We start from the raw sequence: 6,000 nt of genomic DNA on the forward strand, positions 1-6,000 counted from the left end.
AGCTCCCAGCATGTGCTGTCACTGAAATTAATCCACCACAACAGTGACAAATATTCACCTGCATATCCCCACCTTCCACTTTAATAATGAACATAACATAAATATCTGGGTGAGAGAAAAAATGAAAAATATATAATCTAGGGTGATATTTTATTTGCTCATCAAAAAGTTACTCGCCCCAGCCAAGAAGAATTTTACAAGGTGCACATAAATACTACACATAGCCTAATATGACACTCTAATCCTCTAAAATAGCTTTTTCAGGGCCACATGATGGATCATATTATTGTTAAATTCCAGTGAGTCAGGTGTACCTCATTTCTTTTATTGGAAAGTCATTAACAAAATGTATGATAGTATATATGACTTTCTATCAGATTCAGCACATCAGAAGTATTAAGTTGCCCCTTCCAAACCCCACACCAGACTTCTAGTCAGAAAATGCAAGTCCCGTTGCAGTTTCTAAATCAGCTTCAAATAAACTCCCAAATCTAATCACCTCCAAGCTCGTTGCAGTCTCCACTAGAGCAGCAGCTTATACAACCTCATAAAACCATCCAGGCTTTTTCATGTCTGCCTGTGAAAATGGCCCAAAGCACAACAAATATTGTCTTTAGTAACACATAGGCTTCTTTTGCTTAAGATTGGCTTAATTTGGTGGTACTTGACATTTCTAATTCAGCTTTGTCTAGGCAGCAATTTTCCCAGTAAATGGTAGTGACCAAAAAGCTACCCATGGACAAGTTACCTCACAGAAAACTGCAACATGTCTCTGGCCCAAATTCCAAGTGCCTTGGCGGCTAACAGAGAAAGCAGCCTCAGCAGAATTATCTCTTCTTCTCCAGAGACAATACTTCACTCTTGCAATTTCTTTATTTCAGGCTGTATCAGTGGGGAAATCCCCTCTCACAGAAGGCCAACAAGACCTCTTCATCAGTTACATTTCCGAAATCAACTTAACTATGACTTCCACTTGTTTTGTACTTTTAATGATTTTTTTCTTCCAAATAAAAACTAGTTCTCTGGTTTTAATTTCCATTCCAAATCGTTTCTGCTCCATTGCCAAAAAGAAACTGATTGAAAGGCACTAAACAAGAAAGTTGACTATAAAAAGTGCACAGGGCCAAAGTATGAAACATATAAATAATAAAATGACCACAGGACTCATACAGTCTGAAACACATGCTAAAACCGAATTTCAAGTTAATAATGAACACAGTATTTCCTTAAATAATTTTCAAGTGCAAAAAATTTAAGCAGAATATGATTATTTTTTTTTTAACATTGTGCTAAGGAATTATTCTCAATTCACACACAAAATAGTGCAGGTGAATTCAAGCCAACTACAACACAATTTTTTAAGTCTGTGAGTTGCAGGTTTATAACTAGAATCACATAGTGGGACACAAAAGTGCCTGGTGCCCAGAGTCAAGCCAGTAAGATGCCCATAGATACTTGCATGACAGTATTCTGTAGAATGTATTTTCCTTAATATTCTTATTCTGGACCTTTGTCCTGCAAAATAATCCTGTGTACAGGGTGCCTGTTGCCTGATCAGCAACATGGAATTCAGCAACTCAGCCACACGGAGTTCAAAAACCACTATTTATGCAACTCAACAGTGAACTTCCATATTGTTGCCATGCATATATACATTCAGATTTAGCTGTTGTCCTTGAACAGTAAAAATTTAAAGACAAGCCGCAGCATAACACTCTCACATTCTTTCTCTGTGTTGTCTGGGAAAAACATGGAATAACATCCATTTTCTAAAAAAGGCATTTCATTCTAACTGCCTATAAAACATTCAGCAATGCTTAGACACAGAGCTCTGTAGCAGTTTCGTCTGGTTACAAAGCAAATGATACTACACTAACCCAGAACTATGCAGAAAATAGGTTAAAAAAGACCAGCTTGGCAAACGACAAACGTTCAGTGTTTGCCGGGTAATGCAGGATCTCAGCCTGCATTACACAACAGCAGTCTCGCACCTTTGTGTAGCATTTCAACAAGGTCAAAAGAATACAATCAGCTCCTGGCATCTTCTTGTATTCGCTGCAGTATGATCTTTAGAATTGCTTATTCAATAATCCCTAGTGATTTCTCAACACCAAACACTCAGCTCCTTTCCTATTCTTTGTGCCCTTATCACACTAATGAATAAGCTTTTTCTTCTACAGTTGCATAAACGATTCTAAGTAACCAATAGTCATCCTTCTGTTGGCATGTATGACTCAGTCATCCACAAGAACAATATACTGATTTCTAGGAAAAAAGGATACATGCAGAACTGCAACCCAGGGTGGCTATTTTTAAGCAAACAAACTGCTGATTTAGTAAAAGTACCAACTTGTCTGTCCAAACAAACTCCGTACTAAAACTTCAAGAGTTCCTTTTGAGAAGCCATTCAGAGTGATTTTTCCTCTATCAACGTCTTCTGCAATTTTCTTATAATTAGCCAAATACATTTAGCAGAACCTAAGGCAAACCTTGTAATAGAAATACAGCTTGCACACAAATAGGAGATATCTAAGTGGTAAAGAAACCATCTTCAATCACTAAAATCTGTTCTTATAAAGCTGGTTTTAAAAGGTAGCAAACTAACAAACCCCCTAAAAGTACTCCTGCAGAGCATTCAGATGCAAAATAATAGTATATATATAAATAACTCCTGACACTGTTTATGTAGTTAGAAAACAACATCTCACTGGCTCTACAGTTATATGGAAGAGGTCTTCCATCAAAGTAAAGAATTAAAACTAAAAACTTGACTAAGGCAGCTATCTTTCTATGCTTCAAGGTTTACCTGACCACCTCCAGGAAGCAAGAAGGAATTCTGCAATATATAGCATTGCTCAGTTTGCTAAATGCAGGATAGGGCTTCTCATTTTCCTTTGGAACTTGATCTATTAGTTACTGCCAGAGTCAACAAACTCAACTGAACGAACAGCTAAGGTTAGCAATGACTATATAAAGCTGCTGTTTGAAACAACATGCCCTCCTGCACCAATTCAGTAGCATCCAGGTATCCTCAGTGTAGCACACTTAACAGTGAGAAGGCTATTTGCAATTAAATTTTTAAGCCATCAAAGTGAAAGGAATGCACATAATGCTTACACTAATATGTGAATTTGCCTACTAACACTGAGGATTTTGCATAGCAATGAGGCAGTTTAAGTAAATGGCTCCTAGGCTCAAGAGTTCACATTGCTTGATATAGTTATATTTTAATTAAATGATCAATTTAGAATTCTACTTGCTTCATCTTGTACAACCAAAGAATTCAAGGAAATGATACAAACCTGTGTGATCCGAACTGTTTTGCTTGCTCTTTAAGAATCTCACCTGTACAGGGATTTCTGGCTATCCAAAGAAAAAGAAATAAGATTCTGAAACAACTACTATGAAATTATGTACCTCATTACAACAACAATCACACTGCAACTATCACCCTAAATGTTTGTAAGTTCTTATAATAATTTAAATAAATATTAATAACCATACAATTTTACCATCTTCAACACTGTGACAGTGCCTCCCCTGTTTTGGGGGGACAATCAAAAAGCCAACAAAATGCTGGGCATCATGAGGGAAGTACTGAGACCATTACACAGGGTATTGGTTTTAGCACTACAGAAAACCTGGACAGGCCCCCGTTCTGACTACCGTGACCGGTTCTGGTCTCAGCTCAGGAAGGGTAGTTAAAATGGTCAAATGAATGGAGCTACCACTATCCCAGAGGCAAAAAAACGTCTGGGACTGTTTGGTTTGGAGAAGAGAAGCTTGGGGAAGCTACAGCTGAGTTTTACAGAATGATGAAGACACTAGATAAACAGAGTGCAAACCTTCTCCCTGCAATACTAGATGTAGGGGCTAGCCAGTGAACACAACTTTTACAACAGGCTGAAGTGTGCACTGGGAGGCCAGGTGCATGTGTGGTGTCCCTAGGCTGCTGTGGCTGGTGGCAGGAGTACAAGGGGCAGCATGTGGCCAGGTCAGTTTCCCTAAACTGGATCTCCTCTCTCCATTTCCTGGGATGCTAGGCTGAGTCTGACACAGTACAGCATTTCTGATGTGTTTGAAGATCTCTGTTAACTTTGTAAGCCTACAATAGCTAATTTCTTGGTTTCTTCTTGTTATTGTTGAGAAAAATACACAATGCTTGGTGAGTAAAGAGGCTTCTACAGCATTTTTTTGAGTGGAGCACTGCACTAAACAAACAGTATGGGGGGAAAACCACAGCTGTGAAGTTGGCTTTTGAAATTCCGGCAGCCCTCCTGGCCACAGACAGGCCAGCAAGCTGGGGGCCAACAACATCACCCAGCCAGCTTCACCTGCTACGCCACTTAAACATTTTATGACCTTAGAAATCATCACTGCTATGAAATCTGGTTTGTCTCATTAAATGATTTTAAAAGGCAGAACCTCAAATAGCTCAAATTCCCCTTTGACAGGACTGCCATCTATTGTGTCCTCAGTGCCCCCCTCCCTCCTCCCCGACATCTCTGGGCTTCTCAAAGGTCTTTCAGATCACCTGAACGCTAATTAGCTTATCATAGCTATGCTAAATTCTAAAATTTGCATTTCTGAAGGTAAAGGCAGGAAGCTAATTTACTGCTAGAATCACATAATGTAACTAGACTTTAGTAAAAATTAACGCCTGAAAAATGCACTACTCACACATGCTGTATTGCTGCAAAGCGTAAAGAAAACAAACATCAGGGAGAATTTATAAAACTAAACAACAGCTGTTGCACAAGGGGGGAAACAACCTCTTAACGTGGAAGAGAAATATGAGTAAGTTACACAGCGAAAGGCAGATAGATTAAAAAAGAAAAATAACCAAAAATCCTCTTGCCTTCTGTAACTCTCACTGGCACCTGAGTGGGTGTTCTGGGGGGAAAAAGAAAAAAAAAAAAAGGCAAAAAATAAAAAGGTTTAACCTGCTACTGTAAATATGGCCCTGGCTCTGTGTTTATTGCGCAGCTGACGCGGGGCGCACGGCAGCCCGCAGGGTGCCCGGGGGACACAGGGGCACGGCGCCCCGGCCCGCTCCCCGCCGCCCCGGCCCCCGGTGCCCGTGCGCCCGCTCCTCCAGCCGGCGCCCGGCCGCGCACCACGTTTGCGGCTCGTCTCCCTCGCCCGGTCCGCGGGGCGGCCACAGCCGCCAGGCCCCGGCGCCGGCCCGAGAGGAGCGGAGCGCCGGGCCCAGCGCCGCCGCCGCCATCCCGCCGCGCTACGGGCTCCCCCCGGGCCCAGCTGCCGGGGGGGGGGGGGGCGAAGAAGCGGCAAGGCGGCTGCCGAAGGGCCGCACCCGGCCTCGCCGCAGGGAGCGCGGCCCCGCGGGGACAGCTCCGCGCCGCGACACCACGGGAGGGCCGCGGCCCCGCCGCCACCACCCCGGCTCCTTCCCGCCGCCGCCTGCCCTCGGCCCGCCGCATCCTGCCCGCCGTCCTTACCGCGGCTGCCGGGCCGGTGTCGCGCCGTGCAGGACAAGCGGGGCTGGCCCCTCCTCGGCCCTGCGGTGCCGCTCGCCCCGGGCTGGCGCCGCGCTGCCTTGGCCCCTGCCAGCCCTGCGGCTGGGGCATCGCCGCTTGCCCTTGAGCCGGCCCTGCAGGGCGGCCTCCCCTTGGTAGGGAGCGGGGAAGGCAACGCATTAACTCCTGTATTCACCTGAATGTGACGTTCTAAACTTTTGGCATCCTGCTGTTATTTCGGTTTTTAAGGATGGGTTCTGCGGCCCCAGGGTTGTGAGATCGATTTGCAGCCGAAAAGAGTTTGCACGTTCTTGTGGCTTTCTCAGAGGCTTGCAATAACGAAGCTCAGTTTCTCTGATGGATAAGAGTCCCCTTCTGCTCCATCAGCTATTTAATATTTTGCAAAAGAAACAAATGTCATAAAATGTGTGTTAAATAGATTCTAAGCAAAAACCTGAAGTCTGGAGAGTTTTAAGTCATTTGCTTGTTCTTTTTAATTCTTAGGCATGTAAAATCTAGTTTC

At 43.6% G+C, this 6,000-nt stretch overlaps 1 protein-coding gene across 10 annotated transcripts in view; it reads right to left on the reverse strand.

Moving 5' to 3' along the window:
* Positions 1 to 5,758, reverse strand: part of NMNAT3 (nicotinamide nucleotide adenylyltransferase 3) — a 33,030-nt gene extending 27,272 nt beyond the window's left edge. For 3 of the 10 annotated variants that reach the window (XM_037407243.1, XM_037407242.1, XM_037407239.1), the window contains exons 1-2: positions 5,460 to 5,662; positions 3,303 to 3,363 (exon numbers count right to left, since the gene is read on the reverse strand). The gene's annotated coding sequence lies outside the window, so the exon portion shown is untranslated. The other 7 variants (XM_037407246.1, XM_037407244.1, XM_037407241.1 and 4 more) reach the window with 4 other exon arrangements.
* Between the last annotated feature and the right edge of the window lie 242 nt (positions 5,759 to 6,000).

The sequence above is a fragment of the Falco rusticolus genome, chromosome 13, assembly GCF_015220075.1.
Source record: "Falco rusticolus isolate bFalRus1 chromosome 13, bFalRus1.pri, whole genome shotgun sequence".
Classification (NCBI taxonomy): Eukaryota; Metazoa; Chordata; class Aves; order Falconiformes; family Falconidae; genus Falco; species Falco rusticolus.